The following is a 13,671-nucleotide window of genomic DNA, read 5'->3' as shown; positions in this document are numbered from 1 at the left end:
CACGGAGGTGACCAGTGATGCAGAGACCTTAAAGGAGAATTCCGGAATATGCAAAATTGTGGCCCATACTGTCATCAGTAAAAAAAAATAAAGATGTACATACCTTCCTCCGCTCCCCCGGGGCCTCCGGTAACCGGCTCTCTGCCACAATCCACTTCCTGGTTACCGGTGGTCGGACGAATCAGCCAATCACCAGCCGCAGCGAAGTCAGACTCAGCCAGCGATAGGCTGAGCGGCAGTATGAAAACGCTTCAGGACACAAAATTCTTCACTACACTGGCACCTGCGGCCGGGGCCGAAAACATCACACTGCCGCTCGGCCTATCGCCGGCCGAGTCGGGACTTCACTGCGGCTGGTGATTGGCTGAGTGCAGTATGACTCATCCGACCACCGGCAACCAGGAAGAGGATCGCGGCGGAGACCGGAGCCGGTTACCAGAGGCCCCGGGGGAGCAGAGGAAGGTACGTACATCTTTATTTTTTTTACTACCGGCACTATGGGGGACAATTTTTATATTCTGGAGTTCTCCTTTAAGGGCTTGCTGGGACTTGTAGTGGGACTGGACAGTTGAATGCAGACCACGCTGACTTGACAGATGACAGGGACTGACTTGACTTGACTTATAAAGCTGTGACTTTATCTTACTTGACTTGATGGCGGCTGCAGGACTGGACTTTGAGGTCTCCAACACTCTGGACACACACACTAGACAAGACTGCACTGGACCTCAGCAGGAAGAGAGAAGCTCCACCCAGGGCTTATATGGGGAGACTAGCAGGGGGCCCATAGGTCACTATTGGGGTCACCTGGTCACTGGTACCTCCTGGGTAACAATCACATGACATAACTCTTAGAGATACAACACATTTTATAATACAATACACTGCAGAACATATGTACAGGGGGGAAACAGGTGCAAGGGGCCCTGGGGACACTGAAGGAGGCTGCCTGACAGGACAGCAACGGTACGGGGTAACATCTCCCATACTGGGCCACCCCAGATATAAGTAGCTGATCGCGGGGGTTCCGACTACTGGGACCCCCCCAAGCTCTCCAGGAGTGGACCCCGGCGCGTGTGTTGTCTACCAGTAGACAGCAGGCACTACATTTATTTCTATGAGAGCGCTGATGAGCTGTGCTCTGGTCTTTTCGGCTCTCCCATAGAAATGAATGAAGCACATGCCATCTGCAGCACGTTCTCCTCACTGAATGCTGGGTCCTGTACCAGTGATCACAGGGGACCACCCAGTGGTCGGACCACCCATGATCAGTTACTTATCCCCTATCCCATTGATAAGAGATGAGTTCACTTTTGCCGGAGATCTCCTTTAAGGTTATATAGTTCTAAGAATGTGTCTGAGCACATTTTGAAGCTCTCAACAATTCCTGCTGTGACCAGTTCCTGAGGTAGACTGTTCCATTACTTCACAGTTCTTATGCTAAAGAAGTCTTGTCGCCCCTGGAAACTAAACTTTTTTTTTTTCTTTAGACGAATGGAGCGCCCCCTTGTCTTTCGAGGAGGTTTTACCTGGAACAGTTTTTCCCCATATTTTTTGTATGCACCATTTAGAAGCAGCTGCTTGATGTTGGATGCTATTCTATAGTCTAGTGGTCTCCAACCTGCGGACCTCCAGATGTTGCAAAACTACAACTCCCAGCATGCCCGGACAGCCAACGGCTGTCCGGGCATGCTGGGAGTTGTAGTTTTGCAACATCTGGAGGTCCGCAGGTTGAAGACCACTGCTATAGTCTATGATCTACAACTGTGTTTCACAACCTATGTCCCTCCAGCTGTTGCAAAACTACAATTCCCAGAATGCAGTGCCTGGAGGCACCATTGTTGGGAAACACTGGGATAAGGGGATGGTCTCGTCAAAAAGGTGGTCTTTTCTAGAGGCAGGGCTGGCCCAAGACATTGTGCTACTGTGGTGTCCCGGTACAGAACATGGTTCTGTACTGTCCTAAAGTCCCCTCAGGTAGAGTCCCTCAGGTCCACAGGGCTCTCCTGCAGGGTCCCCCCTAAGTCATTAAATGGTATTCTATTGTATATTAAGTATGAACATTGTATTGTACAGTGAATGTAAGTAATATGTGAAGGTTGTTAGGATTTTTACCCTGTATAGGACCTTCCTAAGGTCATGTGATCTGTCATGTGCTGTGTGATCACATGATATGCTCAGAGTTCCATGAGCACAGGTAACCAGGCAACCAGCAACCAATGGGCTTTAGTCCAGCCCCTGATATATAAGGGGCTGTAGTCTCTATTCTCACTCTCTTGATTCCCGGACATTAAAGCCCAAGTCGTGTACAAGTTAAGTCCAGCGTATCTAGGCCAAAGCCTATAACCCTGCAGACAAAATAAATCTGCGAGTACAAGTCAAGTCTCTTCTGTCCCTACCAAGTGATAACAGTAGTACAGTGGCCGCATCATCATCATTATTACTGCAACTACAAGTCCAAGCAAGCCTGAGAGGTTCTCTGTGTCCCGGTCACCTCTGTGGAAGTTGGCTAATTGTAAAGACTGTTTTCTGCCTTCTTCTAATGTAAAGTTCAAGTTGCATCAAAACCTGCTTTGGACTCTCATTCATCATATGCCATCACATGCAAACAACCACATCCTGGCGTCACGAACGTTAGGAGTTAACAAGATCTTGCCCCAGGGGTGAACACCATCTGATCCCACCACTCACTGCAACACCCGTGGCCCTGCCACTAACCATGGTGGCACACCACATTACCTTGGTCCAAGTGTGAAATGCTCATATTCACAGAATCTGCCAGAAACGCGTTAGACTCCGAACATTTTACAGAGATAGATAGATATGAGATAGATAAAGATATGATAGATAGATAGATAGATATGAGATGAGATACATATGAGAGATAGATATGAGATGAGATAGATATGAGAGATAGATAGATAGATAGATAGATAGATATGAGATAGATAAATAGATATGAGATAAAAGCAGGATCATGGTTACATTATTAACCACATACTAGTGCAAAGTTAAAAACAAATGCTTACAGTTGCTATGGGTGCTTCCACTCACCGGGACACACGTGTGTAAAGATCGTTTGTAAACACAGTCAGTGCGCTTGCGCGCCAATCGCGCGGATCAGCGTTCGCAGCCTGGAGTGATGTCATATGCCTAGGGGGATGCACGTACATGCAGGGCGTGCTGGTGACTATGGCAACTCTGCTCAACTACAGTGCGCATGCCCAGAGTCTCACTGTTTGCATAGGAGCCATCTTTGTTAAGGGAACAATGCCCTAGTAAATTGCTACAAAAGACCCATTTGGTGTAAGTGCCCATTAGCCATGGGGATCACATAAGAGGCTGCAGGTTTACGCTTTTTCTTATTATTTTCATTTTTTATTTTTTTAATATTATTTCTTTTTTATTTCGGGCATTGTTCCCTTAACAAAAAGGCCTCCTATGCAAACAGTGAGACTCTGGGCATGCGCACTGTAGTTGAGCAGAGTTGCCATAGTCACCAGCTAGCCCTGCATGTACGTGCATCCCCCTAGGCATATGACATCACTCCAGGCTGCGAACGCTGATTCGCGTGCTTGGCGCGATTTGCACGCAAGCGCACTTTTTTTTGCAATGTTATAGCCCCCATAGGGGACTATAACATTGCACACACTGATTTCCTACACTGATCACTGCCATGCATTAAAATGGCATTGATCAGTGTTATCGCCGCTCGACTGCTCCTGCCTGGATCCCATGCGCCGAGCAGTCATTCGGCGATCGGACACGCAGCAGACAGGTATGGATCCTCCTCGTGTCCTGCAAGCTGTTCAGGATGCCGCGACTTCACCACGGCGGATCCAAACAGCCCAACTGAGCTTCCGGGATGGTTTTGGTGTCACTTCAGAGGAGGTGATCAACTTTGATCGCCGCGTGTGAAGGGTTAATGCTGGGCATCACCGCGATCGGTGATGTCTGGTATTAGCCGCGGGTCTCGGCCGTTGATGGCTGCTGGGACTGACCCGATATGACACGGGGTCACCGCGTGACCCTGCGTTATATCGCGGGAGCCAGTGCAGAACATAAATATACGTCCTGCGGCGTTAAGGGGTTAAAGAGACCTACGAAAAATGAAAGAAGCGATCTGATTGGTTGCTATCTGCAACTGCACCGCTCTTCCTCTATACAGAAGTAGAGCAGGAAAAAACCCTCAGGTATGGCGCTGCAGACTCTTGTAGACAGATGAGGCGGATGCCAAAGGTAATCGGAAAGTCCTCAGCAGGACATTTTATTAAAAAAAAAACCAATAAAATGGACAAGATTACGCGTTTCGGGAGGATCCCTCCCTTCCTCAGATCCTCCCGAAATGCGTAATTTTTTATTTAAATCAACTGGTGCCAGAAATCCAAAAAAGAAATGCATTTCCTCTGATGTCATGACCACAGTGCTCTCTGCTGACCTCTGCTGTCCATTTTAGGAACTGTCCAGGGCTGGAGAAAATCCCCATAGCAAACATACGCTGCTCTGGACAGTTCCTGAAATGGACAGCAGAGGTCAGCAGAGAGCACTGTGGTCATGACATCAGAGGAAATGCATTTCTTTTTTGGACTTCTCTTTAGTATACAGCCCCTAAAAAATACTGGAAGGATTAAGATCTTTTAACAGAAGTGATTTACAAATCTATTTATCTTTCTGGCAAGAGTTAATTAGAAAAAAAAAAGTTTTCCACGGGAGTACCCCTTTAAGACACTTATCCCCTATCCGCAGGGGGGGGGGGTTGGGGTCTGAATGCTTGGACCCCCTGTGATCTCCTGTACAGGGCCCTGTGAGGGAGGTCGACGACATGCATTAGCCGCGGCATTGTGGGGTCCCCATACGGGAGATTGCAGGGGATCCCAGCAGTCAGACCCCCGCGATCAAACTAGTAGGCCTGCATTTATTATTGTGTTTACCCCTTATTTGGTGCAAGAGTCCTTTTTTTGCACCTTTTTTGCACCATTTGATTTACACATTTCTGCTGATTTTGAGTTGTAATATACAGATTTTTGCAAGACACCATATGGAAGGGTTTTATGAACTGTGAGAAGGCGCAAAAATGGCGCAAAGCCACAGAAAAGTCTATATAAGTACACCAGCCCAGACTTAGCTTTTTGGTGTATGTGAAGAGTGAAATTTCAGAAAATGTGACCTGCACAAAATGTATCAAATGCCCTGTGACCATTTAATACATTTTGTGCTCCTACACATAACCAGCACACAAAAAATTAATAAAAAAGTGTAAAAAATGTTTTCACTTACACCTACAATGATGAATGCCTCCCATATCCCGTAGCCTGCGGATAGCGGATAAGTGTTTAACATTGCAGTTCTCCTTAAAGGGGAACTCCGGTGGTAAACTTTTTTTTTTTTTTCTTCATCAACTGGTGCCAGAAAGTTAAACAGATTTGTAAATGACTTCTATTAAAAAATCTTAATCCTTTCAGTACTTCTTAGCTGCTGAATACTACAGAGGAAATTCTTTTCTTTTTGGAACAGAGCTCTCTGCTGACATCACAACCACAGTGCTCTCTGCTGACATCTCTGTCCATTTTAGGAACTGTCTAGAGTAGGAGAAAATCCCCATAACAAACATATGCTGCTCTGGACAGTTCCTAAAATGGACAGAGATGTCAGCAGAGAGCACTGTGCTCGTGAAGTCAGCAGAAAGCACTGTGCTCCCCAAAAAAAAAAATGTCCTCTGTAGTATTTAGCAGCTAATAAGTACTGGAAGGATTAAGATTTTTTTAATAGAAGTCATTTAAAGGAGTATTCCAGCGCAAAATAACTTATCCCCTATCTGAAGGATAGGGGATAAATGATAGATCGCGAGGGGTCTGAGCACTGGGGCCCCCCAGGATCTCCTGGACAGGGCCGCGGCAGTCTGTAGGAAGTGAATAGAGATGAGCGAAGTTTTGTCCCCAGCAGAAAGCTGCGGCAGACACGCCCCCTCCATGTATCTCTATGGGGTACATGGAGGGGGCGTGTCGGCCGCCGCGTCATGCGGGGACGGAACACCCCCTTTCCAGTATACTGCCGCAGCCCCGTCCAGGAGATCCCGGGGGGCCCCATCGCTCGGACTCCCGCGATCTATAACTTATCCCCTATCTGAAGGATAGGGGATAAGTTATACTGCACTACAGATGTCCTTAACAAATCTGTTTCTTTCTGGCAACAGTTGAATAAAAAAAAAAATTCTACCGGAGTACCCCTTTAGGGTACGTTCACACGTACAGGATCCTGTGCATTGAAATCTGCAGCAGAAAATCCGGCGCATCAAATCTGCGTATGTGTGAACGTATCCTTAAACTTAATTCACATTAAATCAGAAAATCCCTTTCATCTCTCCCTTCCTGCACATCCCTGGATGACTTCATTACTCTTCCGTATCCTTCATTCTCCCGTGTATAGCATGAATACGATGTCTCTACATTCCAGAGCTTTACAAGAAAGTAACAAGTAAAAAGAAAGTAAGTGACCCCCGAACACTCACCTGGATGTGCGTCCTGCCTGTAAGTGTTCTACCGTGTCCAGTCCATACAGGTAGGAGATGTAATGTAATACTGTGTGAGCCTATGGGAGGATCGTGCTGGAGGCTGGGAGGACACACCGGGCTGCGTCCATCCTCCTCCTCCTCCCAGGGAGTGGTGTATGGAAACCAAATCCCAGAGACACCTCATTCATCATATCCTATATATTCTATTCATTGGCAGCCACCACTGGATAAATCACACGTCTAATACTAACAGACGGCACATGACACAGTAGCGGCTGCTGTTAGGGATTGTGTATTGTAAATATTTACCTATAATAATTGTTCGGATCATCTCCTCACCTGAATCAGTTTACCTGAGGTTCCTAAAGTGGTAGGAGATCTGAACTGTCTTCCATTAATCCCTTAAAGGGGTTCTCCAGCATAAGGTGATTTTAGTATGTACCTGGCAGACAGTAATGGACATGCTTAGGAAGGATCTGCGCTTGTCATGGGGATAAATGGCTATGTTGTGAGTTTACCATAATACTGTGGTTAGCTTTTTGTGAACTGGTATTTCCTGTTTGAGTTTTCTTCTTTTGCCTACAAATCCCATAATTCCATTTCCGTCCCACCCACACATCAGCCACCCCACCCATAGAGACATAAATGAGCTGCATCCATTCAAAAGACCTATGGTTTCCAATCAGGGTGCCTACAGCTGTTGCATTAATTGCAGATTGATCTCTCTCCCACCAAATGATCCCTCCTCCCACAGAAACATAAATGAGCTGCATCCATTCAAAAGACCTGTGGTTTTCAATCAGGGTGCCTACAGCTGTTGCATTAATTGCAGATTGATCTCTCTCCCACCAAATGATCCCTCCACCCACTGAAACATAAATGAGCTGCATCCATTCAAAAGACCTGTGGTTTTCAATCAGGGTGCCTACAGCTGTTGCATTAATTGCAGATTGATCTCTCTCCCACCAAATGATCCCTCCACCCACTGAAACATAAATGAGCTGCATCCATTCAAAAGACCTGTGGTTTTCAATCAGGGTGCCTACAACTGTTGCATTAGTTGCAGATTGATCTCTCCCCCACCAAATGATCCCTCCACCCATTGAAGCAGACAGGCTCCCTGTCATCAGCTGACTACTGATGTCAGGTCTCGGCCGCATTGCAAGCTGGGAAAAATCTGAGACAACAGTCATTTTGTATGCTGGTAAAAAGGAACATCCAGAGCAAAGATCACATAAGAAATATGAGACCAACCATCACACACAGGTACAGACACTATATTATGAACTACACTAACTTTACTGCCCCTGTAGCATAGTCACATAAAAAAAAATCCTGTTATACCCCTTTAAGGACAGAGTCACTTTAAATGTTTTGAGGTTTTCATGTTTTTCCTCCTCGCTGTCATTTATTTTTTCAACCACACACACATATATGAGGCTTGTTTTTTTGCAGAACCAATTGTACTTTGAAGGGACACCATGCATTTTACCAAAATAAAATTGTGTGTGTGTGTCTGGGATTGTTTGACAGTGTTTGAATGTTTGGAGGGTTTCGTTTTTACACAGTTCACTTTATGGTAAAACTGACACAACGAGAGGGGCGTTTATCAAAACTGAACTAGCTTTTCGTACAGTTTAGAGAAAAAAAAAAAATGTCGCGAGGAAAGTGGCGCACGGACTTTGATGAATACCTGCTGAACTCCTCTAAATGAATGTCGCAGTGACGGGCGTGCAACAGTTGTGTTAAAAGTCGCATGGACCTTAAAGGGGGTACTCCGCTGCTCAGCGTTTGGAACAAACTGTTCCGAACGTTGGAGTCGGGAGCTCGTGACCTCATAGCCCCACCCCCTCGTGAAGTCATGCCCCGCCCCCTCAATGCAAGTCTATGGGAGGGGGCGTGACATCGTCACGCCCCCTCCCATAGACTTGCATTGAGGGGGTGGGGCATGACATCATGAGGGGTCGGGGCTATGATGTCACAAGCTCCCAGCACCGTCTCCAGCGTTCGGAACAGTTCGTGCCAAACGCAGAGCAGCGGAGTACCCCTTTAATACAATTGTCGCATAGAGCAGTGTTTCTCAAGCTCGGTCCTCAAGTACCCCCAACAGGTCCTCATCATGATATCACCACAGCTATATCACCGGTGAAAGACTAAGGAAATACTGAAAATATGACCTGTTGGGGGGACTTGAGGACCGCGTTTGAGGACTGGAATAGAGTGATATAGGCTAAAACGAAAACGGTGAAACGCGTTGCATTTGAATAAATCCTTTTCATCCACCGGACGTGTCCTTTTCTAGTCAGCGCCATATTTCTCCCACCGCTCTGTGGAAGTCATCACCTGTTCTATAGAGTGACGTGTGATTTCGCCCTGTGATCTCTTTTTGTTTTTTTTGTGTGATTTCTGTGATTTCTTTTAAATCTGGCCTGTGCGACATTTCACAGAAAAGTCGCACATGATAAATTAGTGTCCACTGCACAAAATGGTCTAAATCAGATCACTTTGTGGTCATAAAAATGAAACAGTCTAAATGAAATGTTGCAGGAAAAGTCTCACGGGACCAGCCTGCGACTTTTCCTGTGACAAATTTAGATGAGAAAAGCTATCTAAAAAGATTGACTAAAGGGGTATTCCAGGATTTTTTTTTTGATTATGCTACAGGGGTTGTAACATTAGTGTAGTTCATAATATAGTGTCTGTACCTGTGTGTGATGGTTTTCTCACAATTCTTCTGTGATTTTCATCCCAATATTTATTTTTAACAGCATACAAAATGACTGTTGTCTCAGATTTTTCCCAGGTTGCAATGTGGCCGAGATCTGACATCACTAGTCAGCTGATGACAGGGAGCCTGTCTGCTTCAATGGGTGGAGCGATCACTTGGTGGGAAAGAGATCAATCTGCAACTAATGCAACAGCTGTAGGCACCCTGATTGAAAACCACAGGTCTTTTGAATGGATGCAGCTCATTCATGTTTCAATGGGTGGGGTGGCTGATGTGTGGGAGGTAGGAAAATGGAATTATGGGATTTGTAGTCGAAAAAAGAAAACTCAAACAGGAAATACCAGTTCACAAAAAGCTAGCCACAGTGTTATGGTAATCTCACAACATAGTCATTTAGCCCCAAGACAAGCGCAGATCCTTCCTAAGCATGTCCATTACTGTCTGCCAGGTACGTGCTAAAATCACCTTATGGCGGAGAACCCCTTTAATTTCCCTCAATGACCCTCATTTACTAAGAGTGGAGTGGAGTTTTCTTAGTATTTTTTTTCCCCACGGTATTTACTAATTTGGCGGTTTCCCCCGCTTTCCCCTGCATTGCGCTTTCGGGTTTTCCAGAGATCAAATCCATAACATTGATTGAGGGAGATTTATCAGAACCTGGGAGGAGTGGTGCAGTTGCCCATAGCAACCAATCAGATTCCTTCTTTCATTTTTCACACGTCTCTTTAAAAATGAAAGAAGCGATCTGATTGGTTGCTATGGGCGCTGCACCGCTCTTCCTCTACACATGTTTTCATAAATCTCCCTCATTGTATGTGGGAACATTTGGAATTTTTCTTTTTCACTTTTTTCGGAGACATGTGTGGTGGCCCAGTACTGGAGTTGCACCCCTGTACCCTTGCTGCCCTGTCAGGCAGACTCCATTCTGTGACCCCTGGGCTTCCCCTTGTACCTGTGTCTTATGTATGATCTTATGTAGTGTAATGTGCATATATTGTTATATGCCTTTAAATAATGTTGCTATGTAACCAAGGAAGGTATCAGTGACCATGTGACCTACAGAGTGACCTATGGGACCCCATCAAAAGTCTCCTCCCTATAAGCCCTGGGGGGAGCTAGCACAGTCTCTTATGCCCTTCTCTACTGAGTGCAGCGAGGTTAAGTCCTGAGAGAGTGTCTGGTGTCCTAGGAAGGCCTAAAGTCTACCACGCAGCCACGGATCCACAAGTCCACTACCCCCCAGGTGAAAGTCAAAGCCTGGTAAGCTACAAATGGGTGAAGTCTGTCTAATCAGTCCCAGTCAAGTCAGTCCAAGTCAGTGTGGTCCTGCATCAAATTGTCCAAGTCCACGATAAGTCCCAGCAAGTGGTCTCTGAAGTCACTGGTCACCTCCTTAAGCCTAGCCAAGCTGTATAGACTGTTGCACCTGTGTAACTCAGTAATGCTGACGTTGTTCCGTAACTTGGCGTCTGAGTCATCATTTGCCCCCGTGCCTAGCCCAAGATCCAGCGGTATACCTTCGGGTGGTGTAGAGGTAAAACTACGCCCTGGCGTCACGAACACAAGGAGTTAATGCCATCTGCCCCTAGGGTAATTCCATTTGCCATCATCACACCCTCACCACACCTTACTCCTTTCCCCAGTGACCATGCCCATTTTTCAGATTAAGGCTATGTTCATAAGGCAAAATATCCACAATTTTGGAGGAAATTCTGGCTGCATTCTTCCGCAAAATTCCACTGTGTGAACATAGCCCAAAGTAAAGAGCTAGTAGGGTTTTTTTTTTTATTTTTAGTTGCAAGTTCTGGCGCCGGAAACATGCAACACAAAAACCCTACAAAATCTACTTGGAAAAGTCTTAGTAAATGAGTCCCAGTATCTTTATTCTGTGGGTTAAGACAAATTAAATGATTCCGATATTTACATGGTTCTCTATTATTGTACCACCCTAAAGAAAAAGAACAAACTTATTTTTTTTTTTTTTACCATTTACATTGTTCACCATATGGAATCAATAATATTATATTTTAATTACAAAACCTACAAGATCCCCTGTAAAGACAGTATCAAAAATGCCAACAAATCTATGACAAAGGTTGATCCCATCAGCCAAAACCTGTACTTTTTCATCTAAAGTTTTTCAATCTGACAGAGCCCATTTAAAGGGGTACTCCGGTGCTTCAATGTTCTGAACATTTTGTTCAGAATCCTCAGAGCTGGAGGCCGTAACGTGTCGTCACAATGGGGCGTGGCAGGAATCTGGCGTTTGTTTAGAACGCGGGTGCTGCGAAAGATAGCGGGGGGGGGGCACAATCCTTTGGATAGAGGATAAGATGTCTAACAGCGGACTACCCCTTTAAACGCTGTCAGTGGTTTTCTACATTAGATGGTCAGCCACTTGTACTGATATCCCCTCAGGATATTGTATTTGTGTTCTGCACCAAGTAGTCATTTGTTATTTATGGCCTCGATAGACCTGTTCTGCCAGTTTCAGTATGTGACTAAGGATTGTGTCGTCTTTTTGTGAGGAGATTCTCTCTAACCCCTTAAGGACACAACATATTTTGGCCTTATGGACACAGCCAATTTTATTTTTGCATTTTCCTTTTTTCCTCCTCTCCTTCTAAACATCATAATTCTTTTTAATATTTCTATCCACAGACCCATATAGGGCTTTTTTTTTTTTTTGCATGAACAATTGTCCTTTGTAATGACATCACTCATTATACCATAAAATGTATGGCGCAACTAAAAAAAATATTATTTGTGTGGGGAAATTGACAGAAGCTGTAGCTATCTTGTAGGACAGATATAAAACTCAATTTTATTAAGAAACTAGATAAAAAGGTACCATACACTCCGTTAGACTCACGGCAGTAGGCTGCAGCATTCAGGGTAGTAGTGGAACCGCTGGACCTCTGTGGTAAATGATCCGGGCCGTGCCAGGGAGCAGAGTCTAAGGTGCTGCTGGTTTTCACTAGAGCCCGCCGCAAAGTGGGATGGATTTGCTGCGGCAGGCGGCACCCAGGTCGCTACACCTGGTACGGCTCGACCACAGAGGCGGCTGAGGAGATTCGAGGCACAGGAGGGATATGGCAATTCGTGGTCTGGATAGCAGAAGGTCAGGGCAGGTGGCACAGGTGAGAAGTCAAGAACGTAGCAGGAGATCAATAGGCAGGCAGCACAGGAGCAAGGTCAGATCACAGAACAATGGGGTCAGGAACACAGCATGGCAAGACTACAAGACTACGACTTTCTCTAGGGCACTAAAGCAAACAAAGATCCGTCAGGAGTCAGTGGGAGGTGCTGATACTTATAGGATAGGTGCAGGTGTAGATGATAATTACGGGCGCACTGGCCAATTAAACCTTAGAGCTCTGGCGCGTGCGCGCCCTAGGAGGCCGGGGGCATGTGCGCCGGCGCTGCGAGAGGACCGGAAGGACAGCATAGAGCAGAGGAGAGTGACGAGCTGGGATTCGCATGCGAGCACGTCCTGCAATGTGAATCCCAGCCCCGCCTGCTGAGGAGTATAGAGGAGGAAAGCGCTCACGGCTAGCGTGTCTGGTCCGAGAGCTGACCGTTACACACTCCATGGCTACCTGGACAAAACACATAAAAATACAAATATAATTAAATAAACGTAAAGTGATAATGTGGTGTTGTGAAGTAGTGTGTAGGGATGCTGTAGATAGTCACTGATATACTTCAGGGAGGCCGGATGGAAAGGAGATTCTGGGAGAGGAAGGGGTGTATGTGCCCACCCTAGAGTCTAAGCCCCCCAATTTCACTGGCCCTGCCTTTTGAGGGACCCATCTCCTTACCAGGATGTCCTCAACCACGGTGACGTTTCCTCCTTAGTGCTAATGTGCACAGGATAAAATAAAAACAGGATAGATGGTGCACCTAGAGGGGAGGCCCAAACAACAATTACAATCGCTGGATAGAAAGTATGATATTAGCAGAGCCCTGACATACTAACAAAAATTACGCAAAAAAGTGTCAAAATAAAGAAAAAACGTGAAGCACACACTTTTTCAATTACCATAGAGATACAAATTAAAGCTGCTTTTAATTTCTCATATAGCACCAAGTTTCCCAGCTGATTTTCCATCTCCCTACCGTGATCTGACCATTTCCATAACACTATAGAACCCCCCCCCCCCCCCTTTATCAGCTTATGATATATGGTAACTATATCATCCCGTTTACTTAGATTATCCAAAGCCTCTTTTTCTTTTCTGGAGATTTTTGGATGGGGTTGGGGGTAGAGCAGGGATTTAACCTCTTTTAATACCGTTTTATAAAAAAATATCTATAGCTCCTCCCAGGACTATAGGTGGATTAAAGGTACTAGGATTTCCTCCCCTAAAAGGTATAGGGTCAGGTTAATATACACTCCTGCTCTGTAGCATCAAATTCTTTAGTGAACCCA

The 13,671-nt window shown here is 45.6% G+C and overlaps 1 protein-coding gene across 2 annotated transcripts in view; it reads right to left on the bottom strand.

The window, feature by feature from the left end:
* LOC130275407 (putative ferric-chelate reductase 1) overlaps positions 1 to 292 on the bottom strand; it is a 100,896-nt gene extending 100,604 nt beyond the window's left edge. For both annotated transcript variants that reach the window (XR_008844768.1, XM_056523323.1), the window contains exon 1: positions 104 to 292. The gene's annotated coding sequence lies outside the window, so the exon portion shown is untranslated. The remainder of the gene's footprint in view (positions 1 to 103) is intronic.
* Positions 293 to 13,671: the final 13,379 nt, after the last annotated feature.

The sequence above is a fragment of the Hyla sarda genome, chromosome 6 (assembly GCF_029499605.1).
Source record: "Hyla sarda isolate aHylSar1 chromosome 6, aHylSar1.hap1, whole genome shotgun sequence".
NCBI lineage: Eukaryota > Metazoa > Chordata > Amphibia > Anura > Hylidae > Hyla > Hyla sarda.
The sequence above is the reverse complement of the archived record's forward strand: the minus strand, read 5'-3'. Positions and strand labels throughout refer to the sequence as shown.